The sequence below is a fragment of the Catharus ustulatus genome, chromosome 10 (genome assembly GCF_009819885.2).
Source record: "Catharus ustulatus isolate bCatUst1 chromosome 10, bCatUst1.pri.v2, whole genome shotgun sequence".
Lineage (NCBI taxonomy): Eukaryota > Metazoa > Chordata > Aves > Passeriformes > Turdidae > Catharus > Catharus ustulatus.
In genome coordinates this window covers 10,604,687-10,619,225 of record NC_046230.1, presented here as the reverse complement: position 1 = coordinate 10,619,225, position 14,539 = coordinate 10,604,687, and the positions used below count along the sequence as shown (strand labels likewise).

At 39.5% G+C, this 14,539-nt stretch overlaps 1 long non-coding RNA gene across 1 annotated transcript in view; it reads left to right on the top strand.

The window, feature by feature from the left end:
* Nucleotides 1-10,312, top strand: part of LOC117001004 — a 117,636-nt gene extending 107,324 nt beyond the window's left edge. The window contains exon 5 of the long non-coding RNA XR_004418894.1: nucleotides 10,034-10,312. This is a non-coding gene — a long non-coding RNA (uncharacterized LOC117001004). The remainder of the gene's footprint in view (nucleotides 1-10,033) is intronic.
* The last annotated feature ends 4,227 nt before the right edge of the window (nucleotides 10,313-14,539 follow it).

The window sequence follows — 14,539 nt, the reverse complement described above, 5'->3', positions numbered from 1 at the left end:
AAAAGAAAGATTGCAAAGATTAGGGTCACACTGGCTGGCAGTGGAAGGATTGCTATGAGCTACAGAGCCAGCCTTGCCAGTCTGTGCTTGAAGCACCTCTTCCAATCATCAATGTCACTGTTTTCTCTGTAAGCTGTAGTAAAGCTACAAGTCTGTTTTCCAGTGGAAGAACTACCTCTGAGTTGTGCCACATACAGAGTGCTGATGATAAGGAAATGTAGGCTGTTACTAAAATAAAAGCAGACTCCCTGAGAGGTATGTAGCAATCTCACACCTGACTGAGCACGGAAATGAAAGGGAGAGGAACAGGAAGTACAAATGGCTGTTTGCACAAATTCAAAGCCAAATTATATCATCGGTGGGAATGCAGATCCAGTCCAAAGCACACCTGTGCAAGGCTCCCCACACAGTGTGCAGTCTGAGATGGACACTGCAGTACAAAGGATCTGGCTACAGCCCTGACTGGGAAGCAGAGCTTTTCTGAGAAGCAATGCCTTAACATATGGAGCTGTGGACCTGAGCCAGGACATCAACCACGTAACTGACCCCTGGTTATACAACTGAACAGTTGGACTCGTAAGAATATGCTCTTAGATGATGCTGCAGGAGCAAACCAGCCATAGGCAAAAAACTGCACAACTCTGTTTATATACTTGCATGCCACATATATACATATATATGTATGAAAACACAGTATGCAAGTATATAAACAGAGTTTATGCAAGATACCAGTGGTAGCAAAAGTCTCTGATTGAATGACCAACAGCATTTGAGTCATAAATATAAATCTAAACATGCTTTGCAGCTTCTAATAGCCACATAACAAGAGGAAAGTGTCCCCAAGTCAGCCAATCACAAAGGACATTTCAATTCAGGATGCCTTGCCAAGATCAGGATTCAGACTGCTGCAATGGCCAGTCTTGTGCCACCTTGGGAATGTCTATAGAGACTGCAAACACAGCCCTCCGTTAAAAAGCACAGAGATGTGAGGGTTTCCATCATGTTCCACCCTAGTTTTATAAGAAATTACTGCACTGTCTGGGGCTGAGTTAGGGTTCTAGTCTCCCTAGTTTCCCTGGATAATCAATGAAGGGGGCAAAGCTCATTCAGGTAAGAGTTTGAATCAAACCCACCTGTGTTAGCAGTGTTACCTCCATTGGAGAAGGCACAAATGAAGCTGGAAAGCCCAGGGATATCAGCCTTGTCTGCAGCTTGGGCGCCTAGCACTTGATACCCCAGACAAATAAATGTGCACAGGGTGCAAATACTTATCCCACTCTCAGATTTCATGGACTCAGCACAGGTAAAGAGATTTGCTGGCAGGAAATAATCATCAGCATGGATTTACAATAAATTCAACAGGAATGTGTTCTTTATTATTCTACATATTCGTGGTGGACTTAACAAATAACAGGAGAAAACCATAAAATTTTCTACCATCTGAAGTTAACTGGATTCCTAAGAATAGGAAATGCTGTGCAGGAACAGTTTTCAGGAGGGGTTACTTCCCAGAGAGAGAGAGAGAGAAAACTACTGGCACAACTCAGTGAGTACATAGCTAAAGTTTGATAATCTCTAGGAACAGGAAAAATACCCCAAACCCAAACAGCTGATCTTAAAGCACATTTATCCTAAATGAATTAAGGATGGTGATAGAAAAGGTAGCATATTTTTAGAAGCAGAAAATGTTGAGTAAGTCTATTTGCATAGACTAGCTTGTGTGGCTAACTGAGCACCTCAGGGAAAACAGGTGCTTGTCAGCTTTCTGGAACACAGAAGAAAAAACCTGGGCAACTCAAGTACTTTAAATATTTCAGTTAAACAGACAATCCATAGTTAACTCCCTTGACCTGAAACTCACACTAAAATTTCATGCTATGATGGATAATACCAGTAAGTAGCCAACATACAGGGAAAGCCTCAGTGTTTAGCAAGTGGCATGCGACAAAAATTTACATCCAAGAGTTAGCAGGGGGATACTGGAAGAAAGAATTATTTGGAATGATTCCCTAGATTTGTCCATGGAATAATTTAAGAAAGATGCCGAGTCAATGCTGTTCAGGTATTATGTATCTTTGGTGAGTGAAAAAAATCAGGATTATGATGGATACTTTGGTAATGAAATGCCCATTTTAAGAAGTTTTCTGGTATTCCTGGAATAGAATTTTATATGCACTGCAGATATACATAATGGTTCACTAAGGTGCTTTCAGGCATAAAATCTAGTTTTGTAATGGTCATTGAATGCTAAACAGCTTTAATATCAGAATTTCAATCTTCCCATAGTTTTTCTATTTATGTGTTCCATCTACTCCTGCATGTTAGGAACGATGAGGTTCATTCAAGGGGTTGCCAAGGATTTTATGGTCTTTGTAGAAGAGAAGCAGATGGTCCCAGAAAGACGAGCACTTAGAACATTGCAGTAGATTTGGGAAACAGACCTACAGCTGCCTGGGGATATACATGAGAATTTTAAAAGGTTATTAACTGAACTACCACAAGCTGGGAAAATAACTCAAAACCAGATGCAATCACTAATTGCTCACTTGAACTTTGCCTATGAAGTTATTTCAACAGGAAGAATATTTTTATGCTGACTCTAAACAAAAGTTAGAAAAGGAGATAATTAATAAGATTAAGAAGGCAATTAAAGCTGGTGATGCTTGAAATTCTCTGTCAATGCTGCACATTTGAATTCTTTAGGTGACAGTAACTGCACAGATTCATCATACATGTCCTGGAATGGACATCAGCAAACTCAACTGCTCATTTTTATTGGTTCACACACAATTAGGAGAAACCACAAATAGCAAAACAGCTTTCAAATACTACAAAGAAGCTGAATTTTAGTTCTCTCATTAAGCATAAAGAGTCCTCATCCTATCTGCTACAGATGTAGCATAAAAACTGTTACCACCACTGATAAGAGACTTTTTATCTTAACAAGGTACAGTAAAGCCTTTTGTCCATATGTCCAAATTAAAACAGAAAAATAAATCAAATCAAAACAGATTCAACATGGAGTTCTGACAGACAAACAAACTCAACCTTCAGTCTTAAAATATTTGCAGTGGAAAAGCAACCCAACAGAACAGGATGAAATGTCATTGATGCCAGTGAAGGATACACAGGAGTGGCAAAATGTTAGGAAATTCAGCTGCAATGTAAAATTCCACCAAATGGATTTCAGAACTATTCTGCTGCAATATTTAAAGGGATGATGAAAAGTGAAGCCAAGAACTTTGTCCTTGGTACTACTGCAAGACTACAAGAAATCTGTTGCTGTGAGGCAACATCAGCACTCATGAGGTATTACATAACCCTCTGAGCAGATGCATAGGAACACAGAGAATAAAGATTCTTTAGGCTGCCAGAAGTGCTCAAATACTAAGCAGACAAATGCCTCATTGCTTAAGCAAAACTGTGTTGGTTGTAAAGAGGAGTGTACACACTTGTCCTTTGCAGCCAACACACAGCTGCTTAGAAACACCAGCAATAGAAGACTCTGAAGAGTGGGTTCATTGCCAAGTGGTTCAGAATTATGCCACAACTGCAGACATGAAGAGTAGCTTCATGGGAGCAAAAAAAGAACACAGTTCAGTTTTCACATTTGAGATCCTCTTTTGTGCCACTATTGCATTAAGGTAGGATTTCTTCAAAAGGAACACTGAGCAGAACAATAAAAATGTCCACATTTTAGCAGGAATGCCATCACCATATTATTCCAAGTAGGAATGAACTGCTACTATCACACTTTCCACTTTCAGTTATCCACTGCTTACCAGTTCCACAAATCTCCCACCAAGAGACTATCAAGCAATGCAAGTTACAGTTGTTATTACACAAATGTGAATTGACAAAAATGTTCAAACGTAATTTTGTGAATTTATGTGAATAGCAGAAAATTTATCCATAGAAAATCAGAATTTGCCTTTTAAGAGATCTAGGAATAGAGACAAATTAGAAAATCAATTCAAATTGAATAATTCAGCTGGCTGTCCTAGCCACTATGCTATGGTTCCAGAGTGAGCTATCAAGCTATATATCAGAGAATTCTTGCTATATTAGGGAAGTCCCGACCTCCCTTTTAACATATGCAAAAATGTATGGATGGAAAAGCTCCAGGCCCACACCACCCTTGCTTATATTTCTAAATATACTCAAAAACCTGCAAGTTAAGGCTACTAATTTTAACACAGGGAGTTTTTCCCCTTATGAGTATTAAAATGTGTGCCATTCCCATCAATCTTCTTTTCAGCCTGAGCTTAGACACTTGCAGACAGTGTAGCCAGGCATTTTCATCCCTGTACCTATTTCCCTGCCCAGGACTTCCAGACTACTGAAATTTTTTTTTTAAAAATCCAGCTTTTTTTACTCTCCCTTCATAATGAGCATTTGCCTCAGATGGATATTCATGTTGACACATTACAATAACTATTTTTACTATGTAGCCTGATCTTCTAATCACCTCTGAGAGTGGTTCTTCCCCTGGTTCTTCCCCCATATTACATACTAGAATGAATTATCTGACTGTCAAGGAGTAAAATTAAAACTATGCTCTCCATAAAAGTCAGCCTGATTGTTCCTACGTTTGCAATGAGATATCTATATAAACCATGTTACTGCCACGTTGATTTGTACTAAGATTTTACAAAACAATATTTTAGAGTTTATTAAATCTTATTATTTCTGATATCATTCCAGCTTGTTTTCTCTCTCTCCATCCAAGTCACATATGCTGTCCCTTCAGTAAAAATTTCAAATTAGGCATGCATCCCCAAAATCAAAAACGCCCCCTTCAGTATTTTCCCCTTCTATAGCAGTCTTTTTCCTTCTGTCAATGTGATACAAGGATCTTTACAAGACCTTTAGCAGGAAAATCTACCAAAAGAAAGGTTCCAGCATCTCCACCTTTGATAAGCAAGCCAAGAGCTGGCACAGATGTAATCCCTGACTGAGCATTAAAAGCACATGAAGCTTTAAGCAATTTTTCCTCCAGGGTCAGATGAGTCAACAGCTGCTTGGCCCGATAGGAGCTCAGGGTTGGCAGCTCCATAAAGAACTGGGCAAACACACTCTTCAGCATCATTTGTATTCCAAATGGAGATGTAAATACAGCAGCAAACCCCAACTGTTTTCCTGCCCTTCATGAAATTATTTTATCTTTGATGATTTGGGATGATGCATAAGGATTGAGTGCCATATTTTGCAGACTCTTACTCACCCAAGAGATTTTAAAATGCGTGGTTTCATTGCCCAGTAACATGTCACTGGGTTTGCCAAAACAAGATATTTTTTTATTAAACATGGAAAGGTAGTGCATATTTATTATTTGCATTTATGTCAGCAAATGATAATTTATATTCTTAGAACAAAATACCCCGATATATCCTAGGGCTTTCCCTCTGCTGCTCTTCAATTTCACTTATTTAAAAAGAAGAAAAAAAGGGAGAAACACCTGAAATCCGAAATGCTGTTGTGATAGTGACTGGTTATTCTGCAAAAGAGAAAGTGTTTCTCTTCTGGAGCTTTGGAGCCACTGTGGGTCATTATTCTACACTTCCAAACAGCTCTCCCAAGTGCTGGGCTGAGCAGTGCTCATTGTCATCAGCTACTAAAATTATTCTTCACTTTCCGCACCACCAGATCAAAATGAAGAGACAAATGTCATCCATAAAAATTTAGATAATCACCTGCAGTTTAAGGGGTTTGTAACCCTGCTCTTAGCACTTTATGGCCTTTATAATACACACTTAACACTGTGGTCTAATCCTCAGGCACATCAGAATCTGTATTAACAAGTATACCAAAGATGCATTCTAAAAAGCCAAATCCTGTAAAGAAATGGATGACTTTTATTCAGAACTGAATACTTTAGATTAACTAAATGCAGCGCACCAGATTTTGTTTTAAAGCACTCTTCAAAGCAAAACTGTTCTTTACAGTCAAATCCATTAAATTAAACAGAGAAGGGGGCAGGAAACTTGTGTGTCATCAAATCAATTCAAGGCTCATGGTGCTTCCTTTGATAATATGTATTTTCATAAACATGACATTACTTGTAGAGCAAAGATTTAGGTACCATTTATGCTAAATCTATTTTCAGACTGAAGACTTGTTATCAGTTTTTTAGTCAACTACTTTATGTTCCATCTTCTATTTTTTTACTGAACAAGTATACCCACTTGATATTAGTCTCTCTCTCCACCACTGCCAGTCTCATATCTTTCCAAATCTTCCTTTACATTTGGATTAGACAGGTACATGCATCTGGAGCACAAGTCAGAACATGCACAACAGTTCAATGAAAATAACAACATTGCTGAAAATTTTGACAATTCACATCCCTCCATTTTCCAGTCATAAGCAGTGAGATGACAGGAATAGCTTTATGTATTATCCTATTAAAAAGTTAGCAGTACCAACCATACTATGCAGTGATATTTTGTTTCACATTTGAATACCACATTTTAGTATCTGTATAAACAAGAGACTGTTCTGAATCTACAACAGTAATATTAAGTTTTGTGCAGTATATTTTGATGCAAACTTTGCAAAACACAGAAAACTCATTTCTGAAATACCCAGGCACCTGTAATACCTAAGGAGCTGGGGCAAGGGAGAAGAAAAGAGCAGCTTATACTTGCTTTGCTCCCTAAGCAGATTTGGGGCAGAGGTGGCAGCTCAAATTCTGGTTTTCTTTGTGAATAAGCTATCCAAATTAGGAACTACAGTAAATGTAGATCACTGCTTCCTCTCTGCAGGTTCAGTTGATGGCATTTCGCAGGGATGAGTCACCAAACACAGACCCTGTGCTGTTCCTCCCAAGCCTCCCGGACCAGCTGGGAGTAGCTGCTGTAGGAGGCAGGACACCACATTAGAGGGACATGTGGTCAGATTTTCCAACACCTTCTCACATCCTTAAAGCAGGGAGCTGGCCCCATCCTGCCCACCCTCTGTGCCCGCCCTGTGCTGCAGAGCCCTGCAGAGCTCCAAGGAGCCCCAGAGCTGGGTGGGTGCAGAGCTCAGTGAGACTGTGCTGGGGCAGCTGCAGCCAGCCCACGTGCTGAACAGACCACTCAGCTCAGGCTCAGCAGCATTATTAGTGCTCTTCATGGCTTGGCACCACTCTGCACATCACTTAATAAACCTTCCTGACCCTCCTGCTCTTGTACCTTACGAGTCTCAGGGCTCCAACAGCTGTTACTGGGCTAATAGACCCATCTGGAGCATCGAGAATATGCTTGTACTCAGCCCCACCAGCACTGTGGAGAAATCTCAGCAATCTGCATCCATCAGCAGAGCTGATGAGCCATACTCTGCACCATGACACGACTGTGCTGCTGCTTCTAGAGCTCTGGCAGCTGCACTAATATATTCAGTGTGCTGTATCTCAGGCATGAAAAACCTGTAACCCATCTTATTAAAGACTGGTCTTGTAAAATCCAAATCTTGTTGTTCCTGATCCTTCCAGCTTCCAAAGAGACCCTTTTACTGCATCTTTCCATGCTGTTCCCATTTTGCTACCATTCAATACATAAAACACTGCCAACAGTCTAAATCATAGCAAATATAACTGGTAGTTCTTTGACAAATATGATGAGACCAAAAAAAGAAACCCAAAAAAACAACTTTTAGAGAGATAACAAGACCAAATCTTGACTGTGACTTAGTGCAGAGCCTCTGTAAGCTGAATGCTGCTGACCCACTGGGTGATTTCACCCTTTTCCTGCCACATTCTCACAGTGACCCATTCACTAGGACTCTGAGACTCACTGAACTCCTTCCTCAAAAAACCTTTCACAAAGGCAGACCAGCACGGAGATGCTCTTTTCACCCATGACCTTGTTTTCATAAATAAAATTGACAGTTATAAGCAATTCATTTGAGAGGTATTTTGTTCTGAGGCAAAAACTAAATGATTAAACAGTTTTTGCAAACACATGTTTAATTTCTGGGAGTTGAGCTATTTTACATGACAATGTACAGTTTGATTTGTTAGGCTCTTGAAGTAAAAGAGACCAAGTAGGAGATGCTGTATCTTTGAATTATTGTAGATGATAGACAACAGACCGTAGGACCAATTTAGTGGTAATGTCAGAAGCAAGTTGCCAACAGATAAATAACGATGCTCATGTAACAGCTGGACAGCTGAAACATGGCCTGCTCAGTGCACTACAAAGATAGACTTTCTGTACTGTCCCATTCAATTATTCTCCTCTTGTTTCTTGTTTCCCAGCAGATAATTGGATTTTAAGAGAAGGCATCTCCAATTTCCAGGGTTTCATTTCTCTTCTGTTTTCCTTCTGATTTTATACAGGCTCCTAACCCCATGTCCTGTACAGAATCAGCCAAAGCCATTCTAAACTTCTAAGCTACCCTTGAAGTCAAACAAAGTAAAAAAAAAAAGAAGAAAAAAAAAGGAAAAAAAAAAAACTTTTCAAAGGTAAAGGTCGATCCTGCTAGGCAGGGAGAAGTGCTCCTAATGTGGTGAAGGCATCACTGTTGCAACTGCTAAAGAATCTGCAGGAACATGGGTCTCCACAGAATCAGTCTCTTAAGAATAAAATATGATTTAACTGAGAAAAAGGAACTTCAGCTTTATTTAAGCACGCATTCAAAATGAGAGTAAGAAAACAATGACTGTTTCTATCCTAATATTAAGACCATTATTCAGAATGCATTCCTGTAACAGCTTTCCTTCCATAACAAAAGGAGGTATTATAACATACTGTAGGGAACAATATATATTTTATTAAAAAATGATGAAGAAATTTCTCTATTCAAGACTCATAACATGCATATAACTTGCCAATTTTCAGTGATTTTTTATTGCTATTCAGAGTTTTTCTCCTTAGCAGAAAATAAATGCTTGTAACAACTTTGAGAAAGACCTGAGTTGACTACAATGCTGTACCTTCTTGGGTGGACATGAAGTATTCATTAAACTGCCTTCTGAAAGACTGAATTACTAGTTGTATATTATTCAAAGAAAAAGTTTTGCTTTCTGCACAGAAAGGCAATACTCCTAAAACTCTCTGGGCAATTCTTTCCCAGCCAGTACTTCCCCATAAACTGAAGGATCTGAGCACACCCCTGTAATTTATGAATGTGCTTTCCCTTCCCACGCCAAGCAAGGTTGTGATACTGCCTCCATTTGCCAGTTCTAAGCAACAGACAGTGCTATGTCTACTGGTGCCAGTGAGTCATGCTGGGAACAGCCACAAACCGATGAGCACCAACCCAGCGCCCGCAGCAGCACAGCACCGTCTGATAGAAGACAGCACACCAGCAGGTGAAGCACTTCACAGCTTTAAAATTCTAAGTCTATCCAAGCTACTTTTGAAAAGCAAAGTCTCCAGTTGCAGACTCCACTGAATGCTCCAGCTATAGCAATTGCTCCAGCTGGTCTGCTGGATGGTACATGTTTGTAGGTTCTCTGAGAAGGGCATCAGAAAAAGCACTGGAAAACTGGATAATAATCGATGCAAAAGACTTGACACTTTGAGAAATGAGTAGGCCCTTCCAGGAGTAGCCCAGGGAAGGATCAGAATGGTTTTCATCAAATCTCACTTTTCAGAAGCAGTCAGGGAGCTTCAGGTTGCTAAAGTAATTCCCAGGAGTTGCTTGGACCTGATCAAGTGTGAAGCAAGAAACCATAAGCAGCTGCCCACTTCTGCAATTAATGTCTGCCAACTGCTTGCCCTCTGCAATACAGGCAAAAGAGCTTCAGTGCCTGTTTTTTACTAAAGGTTTATGTGGCATGCTTTGACACGCTGTCCAGGCAGAACCCGTAACTTGTGTCTTGTTACCATCTCTTTATTCTAATCCTCTCTGTAAATCTACAAAGTAGTACCTTTGTAAAAGCAGCACATAAGTATGTGCTACATAAATTCTCAAATATGGTTATATAACAGCTACAATACTGCCTTGCTGTATAAAGCTTAAATAATGAGATAGGCCAGAAGAAACCACAATGGTATCTCACCTGGTGTACTTTTTCAAGTGAAATGACCCTTATCCCTTTTGACAGGTCCAAAGCCAGCCCAGGACACACAGCCATCTGCGCACAGGACGGCAATAAATGTGACTTCTGTTTCTGCCTGAAGAAGGTGCCACCTTCAAGCTGGGAGTAAACATATGCAAGCCAAGGCACTCCAGAAGAATTCAGATATTTTCAAATCACCCATATTCCTCAACCATCACCCTTTTTAGCTTTGGAAAATGTTTTTTCAACTAAGATATTCTTATCTTCACTCTTTATTTTCTGTAAACCAGCTTAATTCCCTTCCTTAGTGATTTTGTTTGACTATAAATGAATAAACAGCTTGTTTTCCACAAAGGTCACATTTTCTCTTGAAGGGCAATTTATACAAAGCTTATGGCAGAACTCTTACTATTGCCTAAAGGTATTCAATTCTGATTAAGCCCTTTGCTAGCTTTGTGCAATTGCCATGATACAGGCTGCCCAAATCAAAAATATAAAATTCGTTATCACATGCTCATATAATTAAGACTGATCTTTAATTATTTATCAAAATTCCATGAGCCAAGGCTGTGTAGAACAAGTATTGTTAACTAGGATTCCTTGACAACTTACAGGACACATCTGTATATGTTATTACAACAATTATCTATTAGATATCAGAAACCTATATCTTTCCCATTTAAAACCTAGGGCTGTTCTAGTAAAAAGTGTAATATTATTATTGGCTTTTCAGAGAAGGAGAAGGGTTAATAATGAGATGGGTGTGCACTCAAAATGGAGCTGATCACATAAAAATCAAATTCTAGCTTGACTTCTACCAGTTCTGGCAGAAATAACATGAAAAAAAGAATCCCCATGGCAGGGAACAATGCAAGAGTCTCTTCTGCAACAGCAAGCAGCAACCCTGAGGTAAAAGGTGTTTCTTTGTCCCCACTGACAGAGAGCATAATTGGAAATGTTAATATGCTTGACACAGAAAAAAGTTATAATCCTTTCAAAACCTCAAAATTGCCTCAAAGAACTCCTGATGCATTGACTTTTTTCCTTTGACATTAAAATAAAAGCAGAAAGAATACTAGTATAGACTCCCTGTGTAGTACACTGTCCTGCCAGAACTGAAATAGAGCCTGTAGGACAGTCGGGAAGCTTTACATTCATCTGGCCCCAGCTAAGATTACTTCAGAGCTGTGTTGTAAAACTCCTGTTCAGAAACCAGCCTGGACACAACGCTCTTTAATTCCAGATTCAGATGTAGCAAAGCACACAGAGCAATTCCATTCATCAACCACATGAATACCTTTAAACACAACAAATTTACCTACCTAAACTCTAGTTTTCACTATTTATTTAAACTTTAAAACGTAGATAAAGTATATCATGGCACATCTCTTATCAAGGTAGCAAAGATATTAAAAAAGACCTGGGTTTATATGTGCTGAATTTCTCTCTGCATGGGTTTTCAGGGGGAATTTTTAAAAATGTTTTGCTTCAGTCTGCTAAATGATAGCAAAATTGTGCAATTAGTTTCATCCATACCAAATGAGGGTTATCACATGCTAGTGAAGATAAGAAGAAATGACATTGCTACATCCCAGAGGTACTCCTTGAGAATGAGCTAAATATAAAAGATTCAATTGTCTACTTACATAAGTTTAAAAACTTCAGCTTTTGCCAATGCTTTGAAGGGAAGTCAAGAGTTCTCATCAAGAGACAAATTCTCTGCAGGCATTGGCACACCACTAATTAGGGCTTCTACCTCCTTACATTTATAGCAGAGAAGTGCCACAACACAAATTCCTGACATAAGCAAGGAGGTTGTGTGATTCTCAAGATGTTGCTGATTTTCCAGTTTCCCATCAATTCTTTTTTTGCCCTGTAATGGCATCTAGAATATTGTACTTACGTAGGTCTATTTTCAGACCACTTTCCCCCCCTCTCTGTGTTTGCTCATCTCCTGTGGATGTTCAACCAATCTGTAAAGTTCTGAAAAGCACCTATTTGGCAGTGACACTGACACTCTAACACTGTGCCTGAGGACCTTTCCTGGAGTTGTCACCTTTACCTCTGAACTAATGATACATAAATATCATCACTTCAACCTTCATAGCTTAGGAAAATCAAAGCATCCTGAGGGCAAATGTAGGTATAAAGTAAAGCCATTTATGTCTTCACTCAGTTGAACTCACATAATAAGACTGTGCCTCAGGCATTTTATCTGTCATTTTAATGTGTCAAGTGAATGGGTTATTGCCTTATTTCAGAGAGGGAACTGTCTCATTGGGAGGGCACATCTTGACTTCTATGTGACCTGGCTTTCTCCCTGAATACCCACACTTTGATTTAAATGCAAATATCTTCAGGGCAGCTTTCAGCATGATCAGTGGGTAAAAGCCATCAATAAAAGGAACCAAAAAATGACTAAAAATAATAAATGTCAAGCATGTGAGATGTCCATTAGTTTCTTCCTGACCTAGATCCATAAAGTAGAAAGCAAACAGCAGGTGCCTGGTAAATTGATCTTCAGGAGTGCTTAGAAAGCTTAACCTTCCTATGCTTAGTCATCTACATCACTCCACTGCATGTTTAGTCCATTGAACAGTTTCAGCTCTCTGTGCTTTTCACCTTTTTATTTATGGAAAAGAGCATCTAATTGACCAAACTCTTCTCTATGCTTCTCATTACTCCAGCTTTGTTTGTCAGGAGAGAGATGCGAGAAAACTAACAACTAGGCAGAAGTTTAATCTTCTGCAACACCTATGGAAATTTATGCAGAAGTTAGAACTAGTAGCAGAGACAATTTTTCAGGCAAGTTCATAACTAGAAAAGTTTGAAAACATATTTGTGATGTGAGGAAAGTTTCAGGTGTGAGATGAAATCTTTGGCCTGTACCTATATGGAATATTCCAGTTGCCAGGAACACTGTGCAACCACAGTCTCTATTCCTTAAAGATTTAAAAGTGTTAAATATTTTGCAGGGTGGACTGTACATAAAGAGGTACTGCATTGTCCAGTGTGGAGCCTTCACTTTTTAGTGAAAGGATTAAAGCTCTATCAGCTTCCAATCCCTAAGTAAATCTGCACAGGCAGAGTAGAGTGAGTCCCATCTTCTTGCTGAGCTATTTTAGAAGGCACAATTAGACATAGCAGGCCTAACTGCAGTGTATTTTCTCTGACAGAGATAGCCATGGGAAGGCAGGAATGGAAGTAGGAGGCATACTCAGACTGGAGACAGAGTGGCAAGTTCTGTTCTCAAACAGGCAGAGGTGTTTGGAGGAAGCTCTTCTCCATTTATAGTGTTACTCTGGACAGAATCTGACCACTCCTTTCCAGGGTACTTGTCAAATAACATAAGCAAGAAAGAGATAATATAAATATGTTCTTGCTTTGCACTCTCTACTGCCTGATTTCTTCAGAAGAGACTGACTGTTGCATGTCTGCACTCCATAACAAATACTAATTTATGTACGAAGAGCTGTTAAATTGTATTCAGTCAGCTCTATCACTTGAAAACTCTCCTTTGGATCTCATGAACTTTTAATGTAATTTTTGTCAAACAAGATGTAACTTCTGAGCGGTCTTTGCCCAGAGGTCCAGGAAAGTTTTTCTTATGCTTAAATGGATTTCTTGTATTTCAGTTTCAGCTCATTGCTTCTTGCCCTTTCTTCACATACCCCTAAAAAGAGTTTGGATCCGTTGCTTTTACACCCTCATGAGACAGATATACATATTGATAAGGCACTCCTTACAAAGCTTCTCTTCTCCAGACTAAACAAGGCAAGTTCTCTTAGCCTTTCCATATTTGAGAGATGAACCAAGCCCTCACTCATTCTCATGGTCCTTCATGAGGCTTTCTTTTGTAGGTCTATGTCTCTTAGACTGGAAAATCCAGAACTAAACCCAGATTTCCAGATATGTCTCAGCACTGCTGAGTGGAAGGACAAGGATCACCTCTTAACTGTGGAAATGCTCCTCCTAATGCAGCCCAGCAGGCTGTTATCCTTTGCTGCTACAAGGGCACATTGCTGGCTTGTTGTCAACCCTCAGAAACCTTTCTGGTGTCTCCTTCCAGCCAGCCAGCCACTGATGCCCTGTACGTAATACAGGCACGTAAACAGATACAGGGAAACAACCCTCAACCCATGCCTTTTCAAGGATATTCATTAATTGGATAAGAAGCAAAAAAAAAGTCACAGCTATAATCCCAGGATTACAGCAAATGCCTCCTGGTAACCTATAGAGGTTATCAGGAGAAAAAAAAAGGAGGTAATCAAGTTGCCACATAAATGAACAGAGCTCACTCAGGAAGGAAATACTGAATACAAAAGGGTTCTCTACTGCAGCAGGAAGTATCATCACAAAAAAACAGTGCCTGGAATACAAACAAAGCAAACCCAGAAATTAGATACAAAATTTAAGGCACTGAGAAAGAAAATTATTTCTTTCATCTGTTGTTGGAGGCACAGACACCACGTCCTTGAAGATAAAAGGTACAACATCCTTGTCACAGCTACTTTCTTCAATTCATTCCATTCCCTGATCCAGTCTGATCAT